Genomic DNA, 12,338 nt, shown 5'->3' on the forward strand with positions numbered 1-12,338 from the left:
ATGTTAGTTATATCATACCTAACTGTGGGGATACTCCCACCCAGACCCCGAAATAGGAGAGGGAAATAACGCTATGTTAGTTATATCATACCTAACTGTGGGGTTACTCCCACCCAGACCCCGAAATAGGAGAGGGAAATAACGCTATGTTAGTTATATCATACCTAACTGTGGGGTTACTCCCACCCAGACCCCGAAATAGGAGAGGGAAATAACGCTATGTTAGTTATATCATACCTAACTGTGGGGTTACTCTCACCCAGATCCCGAAATAGGAGAGGGAAATAACGCTATGTTAGTTATATCATACCTAACTGTGGGGTTACTCTCATCCAGACCCCGAAATAGGAGAGGAAATAACGCTATGTTAGTTATATCATACCTAACTGTGGGGTTACTCCCATCCAGACCCCGAAATAGGAGAGGGAAATAACGCTATGTTAGTTATATCATACCTAACTGTGGGGTTACTCCCATCCACACCCCGAAATAGGAGAGGGAAATAACGCTATGTTAGTTATATCACACCTAACTGTGGGGTTACTCCCATCCACACCCCGAAATAGGAGAGGGAAATAACGCTATGTTAGTTATATCACACCTAACTGTGGGGTTACTCCCATCCAGACCCCGAAATAGGAGAGGGAAATTACGCTATGTTAGTTATATCACACCTAACTGTGGGGTTACTCCCATCCACACCCCGAAATAGGAGAGGGAAATAACGCTATGTTAGTTATATCATACCTAACTGTGGGGTTACTCCCATCCACACCCCGAAATAGGAGAGGGAAATAACGCTATGTTAGTTATATCATACCTAACTGTGGGGTTACTCCCACCCAGACCCCGAAATATGAGAGGGAAATAACGCTATGTTAGTTATATCATACCTAACTGTGGGGTTACTCCTATCCACACCCCGAAATAGGAGAGGGAAATAACGCTATGTTAGTTATATCATACCTAACTGTGGGGTTACTCCCATCCAGACCCCGAAATAGGAGAGGGAAATAACGCTATGTTAGTTATATCATACCTAACTGTGGGGTTACTCCCATCCAGACCCCGAAATAGGAGAGGGAAATAACGCTATGTTAGTTATATCATACCTAACTGTGGGGTTACTCCCATCCAGACCCAGAAATAGGTATGATATAACTAACATAGCGTTATTTCCCTCTCCTAACTGTGGGGTTACTCCCATCCACACCCCGAAGTAGGAGAGGGAAATAACGCTATGTTAGTTATATCATACCTAACTGTGGGGTTACTCCCATCCAGACCCCGAAATAGGAGAGGGAAATAACGCTAAGTTAGTTATATCATACCTAACTGTGGGGTTACTCCCACCCAGACCCCGAAATAGGAGAGGGAAATAACGCTATGTTAGTTATATCATACCTAACTGTGGGGTTACTCCGATCCAGACCCCGAAATAGGAGAGGGAAAGTAACGCTATGTTAGTTATATCATACCTAACTGTGGGGTTACTCCCATCCAGACCCCGAAATAGGAGAGGGAAATAACGCTATGTTAGTTATATCATACCTAACTGTGGGGTTACTCCCATCCAGACCCCGAAATAGGAGAGGGAAATAACGCTATGTTAGTTATATCATACCTAACTGTGGGGTTACTCCCATCCAGACCCCGAAGTAGGAGAGGGAAATAACGCTATGTTAGTTATATCATACCTAACTGTGGGGTTACTCCCATACAGACCCCGAAATAGGAGAGGAGAGGGAAATAACGCTATGTTAGTTATATCATACCTAACTGTGGGGTTACTCCCATACAGACCCCGAAATAGGAGAGGAGAGGGAAATAACGCTATGTTAGTTATATCATACCTAACTGTGGGGATACTCCCACCCAGACCCCGAAATAGGAGAGGGAAATAACGCTATGTTAGTTATATCATACCTAACTGTGGGGTTACTCCCACCCAGACCCCGAAATAGGAGAGGGAAATAACGCTATGTTAGTTATATCATACCTAACTGTGGGGTTACTCCCACCCAGACCCCGAAATAGGAGAGGGAAATAACGCTATGTTAGTTATATCATACCTAACTGTGGGGTTACTCTCACCCAGATCCCGAAATAGGAGAGGGAAATAACGCTATGTTAGTTATATCATACCTAACTGTGGGGTTACTCTCATCCAGACCCCGAAATAGGAGAGGAAATAACGCTATGTTAGTTATATCATACCTAACTGTGGGGTTACTCCCATCCAGACCCCGAAATAGGAGAGGGAAATAACGCTATGTTAGTTATATCATACCTAACTGTGGGGTTACTCCCATCCACACCCCGAAATAGGAGAGGGAAATAACGCTATGTTAGTTATATCACACCTAACTGTGGGGTTACTCCCATCCACACCCCGAAATAGGAGAGGGAAATAACGCTATGTTAGTTATATCACACCTAACTGTGGGGTTACTCCCATCCAGACCCCGAAATAGGAGAGGGAAATTACGCTATGTTAGTTATATCACACCTAACTGTGGGGTTACTCCCATCCACACCCCGAAATAGGAGAGGGAAATAACGCTATGTTAGTTATATCATACCTAACTGTGGGGTTACTCCCATCCACACCCCGAAATAGGAGAGGGAAATAACGCTATGTTAGTTATATCATACCTAACTGTGGGGTTACTCCCACCCAGACCCCGAAATATGAGAGGGAAATAACGCTATGTTAGTTATATCATACCTAACTGTGGGGTTACTCCTATCCACACCCCGAAATAGGAGAGGGAAATAACGCTATGTTAGTTATATCATACCTAACTGTGGGGTTACTCCCATCCAGACCCCGAAATAGGAGAGGGAGATAACGCTATGTTAGTTATATCATACCTAACTGTGGGGTTACTCCCATCCACACCCCGGAATAGGAGAGGGAAATCACGCTATGTTAGTTATATCATACCTAACTGTGGGGTTACTCCCATCCAGACCCCGAAATAGGAGAGGGAAATAACGCTATGTTAGTTATATCACACCTAACTGTGGGGTTACTCCCACCCAGACCCCGAAATAGGAGAGGGAAATAACGCTATGTTAGTTATATCATACCTAACTGTGGGGTTACTCCCACCCTGACCCCGGAATAGGAGAGGGAAATAACGCTGTTAGTTATATCATACCTAACTGTGGGGTTACTCCCATCCAGACCCCGAAATAGGAGAGGGAAATAACGCTATGTTAGTTATATCATACCTAACTGTGGGGTTACTCCCATCCAGACCCCGAAATAGGAGAAGGAAATAACGCTATGTTAGTTATATCATACCTAACTGTGGGGTTACTCCCGTCCAGATCCCGAAATAGGAGAGGGAAATAACGCTCTGTTAGTTATATCATACCTAACTGTGGGGTTACTCCCATCCAGACCCCGAAATAGGAGAGGGAAATAACGCTATGTTAGTTATATCATACCTAACTGTGGGGTTACTCCCATCCAGACCCCGAAATAGGAGAGGGAAATAACGCTATGTTAGTTATATCATACCTAACTGTGGGGTTACTCCCACCCAGACCCCGAAATAGGAGAGGGAAATAACGCTATGTTAGTTATATCACACCTAACTGTGGGGTTACTCCCACCCAGACCCCGAAATAGGAGAGGGAAATAACGCTATGTTAGTTATATCATACCTAACTGTGGGGTTACTCCCACCCAGATCCCGAAATAGGAGAGGGAAATAACGCTATGTTAGTTATATCATACCTAACTGTGGGGTTACTCCCACCCAGACCCCGAAATAGGAGAGGGAAATAACGCTATGTTAGTTATATCATACCTAACTGTGGGGTTACTCCCACCCAGATCCCGAAATAGGAGAGGGAAATAACGCTATGTTAGTTATATCATACCTAACTGTGGGGTTACTCTCATCCAGACCCCGAAATAGGAGAGGAAATAACGCTATGTTAGTTATATCATACCTAACTGTGGGGTTACTCCCATCCAGACCCCGAAATAGGAGAGGGAAATAACGCTATGTTAGTTATATCATACCTAACTGTGGGGTTACTCCCATCCACACCCCGAAATAGGAGAGGGAAATAACGCTATGTTAGTTATATCACACCTAACTGTGGGGTTACTCCCATCCACACCCCGAAATAGGAGAGGGAAATAACGCTATGTTAGTTATATCACACCTAACTGTGGGGTTACTCCCATCCAGACCCCGAAATAGGAGAGGGAAATTACGCTATGTTAGTTATATCACACCTAACTGTGGGGTTACTCCCATCCAGACCCCGAAATAGGAGAGGGAAATAACGCTATGTTAGTTATATCATACCTAACTGTGGGGTTACTCCCATCCACACCCCGAAATAGGAGAGGGAAATAACGCTATGTTAGTTATATCATACCTAACTGTGGGGTTACTCCCACCCAGACCCCGAAATATGAGAGGGAAATAACGCTATGTTAGTTATATCATACCTAACTGTGGGGTTACTCCTATCCACACCCCGAAATAGGAGAGGGAAATAACGCTATGTTAGTTATATCATACCTAACTGTGGGGTTACTTCCATCCAGACCCCGAAATAGGAGAGGGTGATAACGCTATGTTAGTTATATCACACCTAACTGTGGGGTTACTCCCACCCTGACCCCGGAATAGGAGAGGGAAATAACGCTGTTAGTTATATCATACCTAACTGTGGGGTTACTCCCATCCAGACCCCGAAATAGGAGAGGGAAATAACGCTATGTTAGTTATATCATACCTAACTGTGGGGTTACTCCCACCCAGACCCCGGAATAGGAGAGGGAAATAACGCTATGTTAGTTATATCATACCTAACTGTGGGGTTACTCCCATCTAGACCCCGAAATAGGAGAGGGAAATAACGCTATGTTAGTTATATCATACCTAACTGTGGGGTTACTCCCACCCAGACCCCGAAATAGGAGAGGGAAATAACGCTATGTTAGTTATATCATACCTAACTGTGGGGTTACTCCCATCCAGACGCCGAAATAGGAGAGGGAAATAACGCTATGTTAGTTATATCACACCTAACTGTGGGGTTACTCCCATCCAAACCCAGAAATAGGAGAGGGAAATAACGCTATGTTAGTTATATCATACCTAACTGTGGGGTTACTCCCACCCAGACCCCGAAATAGGAGAGGGAAATAACGCTATGTTAGTTATATCATACCTAACTGTGGGGTTACTCCCATCCACACCCCGGAATAGGAGAGGGAAATAACGCTATGTTAGTTATATCATACCTAACTGTGGGGTTACTCCCGTCCAGATCCCGAAATAGGAGAGGGAAATAACGCTCTGTTAGTTATATCATACCTAACTATGGGGTTACTCCCACCCAGACCCCGAAATAGGAGAGGGAAATAACGCTATGTTAGTTATATCATACCTAACTGTGGGGTTACTCCCATCCAGACCCCGAAATAGGAGAGGGAAATAACGCTATGTTAGTTATATCATACCTAACTGTGGGGTTACTCCCATCCACACCCCGAAATAGGAGAGGGAAATAACGCTATGTTAGTTATATTGTACCTAACTGTGGGGTTACTCCCACCCAGACCCCGAAATAGGAGAGGGAAATAACGCTATGTTAGTTATATCACACCTAACTGTGGGGTTACTCCCACCCAGACCCCGAAATAGGAGGGGGAAATAACGCTATGTTAGTTATATCATACCTAACTGTGGAGTTACTCCCATCCAGACCCCGAAATAGGAGAGGGAAATAACGCTATGTTAGTTATATCATACCTAACTGTGGGGTTACTCCCACCCAGACCCCGAAATAGGAGAGGGAAATAACGCTATGTTAGTTATATCATACCTAACTGTGGGGTTACTCCCACCCAGACCCCGGAATAGGAGAGGGAAATAACGCTATGTTAGTTATATCATACCTAACTGTGGGGTTACTCCCATCTAGACCCCGAAATAGGAGAGGGAAATAACGCTATGTTAGTTATATCATACCTAACTGTGGGGTTACTCCCATCCAGACGCCGAAATAGGAGAGGGAAATAACGCTATGTTAGTTATATCATACCTAACTGTGGGGTTACTCCCATCCACACCCCGGAATAGGAGAGGGAAATAACGCTATGTTAGTTATATCATACCTAACTGTGGGGTTACTCCCATCCAGACCCCGAAATAGGAGAGGGAAATAACGCTATGTTAGTTATATCATACCTACCTGTGGGGTTACTCCCATCCAGACCCCGAAATAGGAGAGGGAAATAACGCTATGTTAGTTATATCATACCTAACTGTGGGGTTACTCCCATCCAGACCCCGAAATAGGAGAGGGAAATAACGCTATGTTAGTTATATCATACCTAACTGTGGGGTTACTCCCATCCAGACCCCGAAATAGGAGAGGGAAATAACGCTATGTTAGTTATATCATACCTAACTGTGGGGTTACTCCAATCCAGACCCCGAAATAGGAGAGGGAAATAACGCTATGTTAGTTATATCATACCTAACTGTGGGGTTACTCCCACCCAGACCCCGAAATAGGAGAGGGAAATAACGCTATGTTAGTTATATTGTACCTAACTGTGGGGTTACTCCCACCCAGACACCGAAATAGGAGAGGGAAATAACGCTATGTTAGTTATATCATACCTAACTGTGGGGTTACTCCCATCTACACCCCGAAATAGGAGAGGGAAATAACGCTATGTTAGTTATATCATACCTAACTGTGGGGTTACTCCCACCCAGACCCCGGAATAGGAGAGGGAAATAACGCTATGTTAGTTATATCATACCTAACTGTGGGGTTACACCCATCCAGACCCCGAAATAGGAGAGGGAAATAACGCTATGTTAGATATATCACACCTAACTGTGGGGTTACACCCATCCAGACCCCGAAATAGGAGAGGGAAATAACGCTATGTTAGATATATCACACCTAACTGTGGGGTTACACCCATCCAGACCCCGAAATAGGAGAGGGAAATAACGCTATGTTAGTTATATCACACCTAACTGTGGGGTTACTCCCATCCAGACCCCGAAATAGGAGAGGGAAATAACGCTATGTTAGTTATATCATACCTAACTGTGGGGTTACTCCCACCCAGACCCCGAAATAGGAGAGGGAAATAACGCTATGTTAGTAATATCATACCTAACTGTGGGGTTACACCCATTCAGACCCCGAAATAGGAGAGGGAAATAACGCTATGTTAGTTATATCATACCTAACTGTGGGGTTACTCCCATCCAGACCCCGAAATAGGAGAGGGAAATAACGCTATGTTAGTTATATCATACCTAACTGTGGGGTTACTCCCACCCAGACCCCGAAATAGGAGAGGGAGATAACGTTATGTTAGTTATATCATACCTAACTGTGGGGTTACTCCCACCCAGACCCCGAAATAGGAGAGGGAAATAACGCTATGTTAGTTATATCACACCTAACTGTGGGGTTACTCCCATCCAGACCCCGAAATAGGAGAGGGAAATAACGCTATGTTAGTTATATCATACCTAACTGTGGGGTTACTCCCATCCAGACCCCAAAATAGGAGAGGGAAATAACGCTATGTTAGTTATATCATACCTAACTGTGGGGTTACTCTCATCCAGACCCCGAAATAGGAGAGGGAAATAACGCTATGTTAGTTATATCATACCTAACTGTGGGGTTACTCCCACCCAGACCCCGAAATAGGAGAGGGAGATAACGTTATGTTAGTTATATCATACCTAACTGTGGGGTTACTCCCACCCAGACCCCGAAATAGGAGAGGGAAATAACGCTATGTTAGTTATATCACACCTAACTGTGGGGTTACTCCCATCCAGACCCCGAAATAGGAGAGGGAAATAACGCTATGTTAGTTATATCATACCTAACTGTGGGGTTACTCCCATCCAGACCCCAAAATAGGAGAGGGAAATAACGCTATGTTAGTTATATCATACCTAACTGTGGGGTTACTCCCATACAGACCCCGAAATAGGAGAGGAGAGGGAAATAACGCTATGTTAGTTATATCATACCTAACTGTGGGGTTACACCCATCCACACCCCGAAATAGGAGAGGGAAATAACGCTATGTTAGTTATATCATACCTAACTGTGGGGTTACTCCCACCCAGACCCCGAAATAGAAGAGGGAAATAACGCTATGTTAGTTATATCATACCTAACTGTGGGGTTACTCCCACCCAGACCCCGAAATAGGAGAGGGAAATAACGCTATGTTAGTAATATCATACCTAACTGTGGGGTTACTCCCACCCAGACCCCGAAATAGGAGAGGGAAATAACGCTATGTTAGTTATATCATACCTAACTGTGGGGTTACTCCCATCCAGACCCCGAAATAGGAGAGGAGAGGGAATTAACGCTATGTTAGTTATATCACACCTAACTGTGGGGTTACTCCCATCCAGACCCCGAAATAGGAGAGGAGAGGGAAATAACGCTATGTTAGTTATATCATACCTAACTGTGGGGTTACTCCCATCCAGACCCCGAAATAGGAGAGGGAAATAACGCTATGTTAGTTATATCACACCTAACTGTGGGGTTACACCCATTCAGACCCCGAAATAGGAGAGGGAGATAACGTTATGTTAGTTATATCATACCTAACTGTGGGGTTACTCTCATCCAGACCCCGAAATAGGAGAGGGAAATAACGCTATGTTAGTTATATCATACCTAACTGTGGGGTTACTCCCACCCAGACCCCGAAATAGGAGAGGGAGATAACGTTATGTTAGTTATATCATACCTAACTGTGGGGTTACTCCCACCCAGACCCCGAAATAGGAGAGGGAAATAACGCTATGTTAGTTATATCACACCTAACTGTGGGGTTACTCCCATCCAGACCCCGAAATAGGAGAGGGAAATAACGCTATGTTAGTTATATCATACCTAACTGTGGGGTTACTCCCATCCAGACCCCAAAATAGGAGAGGGAAATAACGCTATGTTAGTTATATCATACCTAACTGTGGGGTTACTCCCATACAGACCCCGAAATAGGAGAGGAGAGGGAAATAACGCTATGTTAGTTATATCATACCTAACTGTGGGGTTACACCCATCCACACCCCGAAATAGGAGAGGGAAATAACGCTATGTTAGTTATATCATACCTAACTGTGGGGTTACTCCCATCCAGACCACGAAATAGGAGAGGGAAATAACGCTATGTTAGTAATATCATACCTAACTGTGGGGTTACTCCCACCCAGACCCCGAAATAGGAGAGGGAAATAACGCTATGTTAGTTATATCATACCTAACTGTGGGGTTACTCCCATCCAGACCCCGAAATAGGAGAGGAGAGGGAATTAACGCTATGTTAGTTATATCACACCTAACTGTGGGGTTACTCCCATCCAGACCCCGAAATAGGAGAGGAGAGGGAAATAACGCTATGTTAGTTATATCATACCTAACTGTGGGGTTACTCCCATACAGACCCCGAAATAGGAGAGGAGAGGGAAATAACGCTATGTTAGTTATATCATACCTAACTGTGGGGTTACACCCATCCACACCCCGAAATAGGAGAGGGAAATAACGCTATGTTAGTTATATCATACCTAACTGTGGGGTTACTCCCATCCAGACCCCGAAATAGGAGAGGGAAATAACGCTATGTTAGTAATATCATACCTAACTGTGGGGTTACTCCCATCCAGACCCCGAAATAGGAGAGGGAAATAACGCTATGTTAGTTATATCACACCTAACTGTGGGGTTACTCCCACCCAGACCCCGAAATAGGAGAGGGAAATAACGCTATGTTAGTTATATCATACCTAACTGTGGGGTTACTCCCATCCAGACCCCGAAATAGGAGAGGGAAATAACGCTATGTTAGTTATATCATACCTAACTGTGGGGTTACTCCCATCCAGACCCCGAAATAGGAGAGGAGAGGGAATTAACGCTATGTTAGTTATATCACACCTAACTGTGGGGTTACTCCCACCCACCCTCTAATCTGACCCTTTACCTTAAGACCCCTATAGTTTACCCCTTAATAAAAATTTACCTGAGCGGAGAGACGTCCCGCGGCGAGGAGTAGGCAGCGGCGAGATGTCCCATTCTGCCTGCGAGCGCTCATTTGCGTGTCATTACCCAGAATCCCTTGCTGCGGCGGAAGCGCAGTACGCTACGAGGTAACGGGGCGGGGCTGGCTCTGAGACGTCTGAATGTGCGCACACGTTTTGGGATCGCCGGGGGATCAGCGCTGACCGCGGCTTCGTGCTATGGCTGCGGAGATTAGTCACAGTTACAGGGGACAGGGCGTCAGATTAATCGATCCCCGATGTACGTCGTTTCAATGTTATTTCTTACAACAACAACCCCCACCCAAAAAGGGCACATAACAGGACCAGCATGCACTGCAAGACAGTGGGGCACTGGACTACAAGTCCCAGCATGCACTGCAGGACACAGACAGAGGGTGCAGGACTACAGGTAGCAGAGAGGGGACACAGGACTGCAAGTACCAGCATGCACTGCAGGACACAAGCAGTGGGGCACAGGATTATAAATCCCAGCATGCACTGCAGGACACAAGCAGTGGGGCACAGGATTATAAATCCCAGCATGCACTGCAGGACACAGACAGTGGGGCACAGGATTATAAATCCCAGCATGCACTGCAGGACACAAGCAGTGGGGCACAGGATTATAAATCCCAGCATGCACTGCAGGACACAGACAGTGGGGCACAGGATTATAAATCCCAGCATGCACTGCAGGACACAAGCAGTGGGGCACAGGATTATAAATCCCAGCATGCACTGCAGGACACAGACAGTGGGGCACAGGATTATAAATCCCAGCATGCACTGCAGGACACAAGCAGTGGGGCACAGGATTATAAATCCCAGCATGCACTGCAGGACACAAGCAGTGGGGCACAGGATTATAAATCCCAGCATGCACTGCAGGACACAGACAGTGGGGCACAGGATTATAAATCCCAGCATGCACTGCAGGACACAAGCAGTGGGGCACAGGATTATAAATCCCAGCATGCACTGCAGGACACAGACAGTGGGGCACAGGATTATAAATCCCAGCATGCACTGCAGGACACAGACAGTGGAGCACGGGACTACAGGATACAGACAAGGGGGCACAGGACTACAAGTCCCAGCATGCACTGCAGGACACAGGATTACAGGATACAGACAACTAGGTACAGGAGTACAAATCCCAGCATGCTCTGCAGGGCACAGGACTACAAGTCCCAGCATGCACCTGAGAGGGGGCCCGCCCCCGGAAACGCTGTGCTCTCTGCACTAATAAATTGCGGGTGAATAATACCGTGAAAGTGGTGAGCGCTGCTGCATGGGACAGTGCAGTCCCACAAATCCCAGCATGCACTGCAGGACGCAGGGGGTGCCCAGGTCTATCAGTCCCGGCATGCACTGCTGCAGAATGCTGTAATCAGCGCTGGCTCCATATAAAGGTGCAGCTCCCGCAGTGACCACAGGGGGGCGGGGCTCACTGTGTGAGAGTGAGACTGCCCCCCCCCCACTGTGAGAGACTGCCCCCCCCCACTGTGAGAGACTGCCCCCCTCCCACTGTGAGAGACTGCCCCCCCTACCACTGTGAGAGACTGCCCCCCCTACCACTGTGAGAGACTGCCCCCCCCTCCCACTGTGAGAGACTGCCCCCCTCCCACTGTGAGAGACTGCCCCCCTCCCACTGTGAGAGACTGCCCCCCTCCCACTGTGAGAGACTGCCCCCCTCCCACTGTGAGAGACTGCCCCCCCACTGTGAGAGACTGCCCCCCTCCCACTGTGAGAGACTGCCCCCCCCACTGTGAGAGACTGCTCCCCTCCCACTGTGAGAGACTGCCCCCCCCACTGTGAGAGACTGCCCCCCTCCCACTGTGAGAGACTGCCCCCCTCCCACTGTGAGAGACTGCCCCCCTCCCACTGTGAGAGACTGCCCCCCTCCCACTGTGAGAGACTGCCCCCCTCCCACTGTGAGAGACTGCCCCCCCTACCACTGTGAGAGACTGCCCCCCCTCCCACTGTGAGAGACTGCCCCCCCTCCCACTGTGAGAGACTGCCCCCCCACTGTGAGAGACTGCCCCGCTCCCACTGAGAGACTGCCCCCCCCACTGTGAGAGACTGCCCCCCTCCCACTGTGAGAGACTGCCCCCCCCCACTGTGAGAGACTGCCCCCCTCCCACTGTGAGAGACTGCCCCCCCTCTCACTGTGAGAGACTGCCCCCCCTCTCACTGTGAGAGACTGCCCCCCCCACTGTGAGAGACTGCCCCCCCCACTGTGAG

At 47.1% G+C, this 12,338-nt stretch overlaps 1 protein-coding gene across 1 annotated transcript in view; it reads right to left on the reverse strand.

Annotated features, from left to right (window-relative positions):
• ACHE (acetylcholinesterase (Yt blood group)) overlaps positions 1-10,310 on the reverse strand; it is an 82,389-nt gene extending 72,079 nt beyond the window's left edge. Inside the window, exon 1 of the mRNA XM_075584127.1 lies at positions 10,076-10,310. The gene's annotated coding sequence lies outside the window, so the exon portion shown is untranslated. The remainder of the gene's footprint in view (positions 1-10,075) is intronic.
• Positions 10,311-12,338: the final 2,028 nt, after the last annotated feature.

This window comes from Ascaphus truei, unplaced genomic scaffold (assembly GCF_040206685.1).
Source record: "Ascaphus truei isolate aAscTru1 unplaced genomic scaffold, aAscTru1.hap1 HAP1_SCAFFOLD_453, whole genome shotgun sequence".
Classification (NCBI taxonomy): Eukaryota; Metazoa; Chordata; class Amphibia; order Anura; family Ascaphidae; genus Ascaphus; species Ascaphus truei.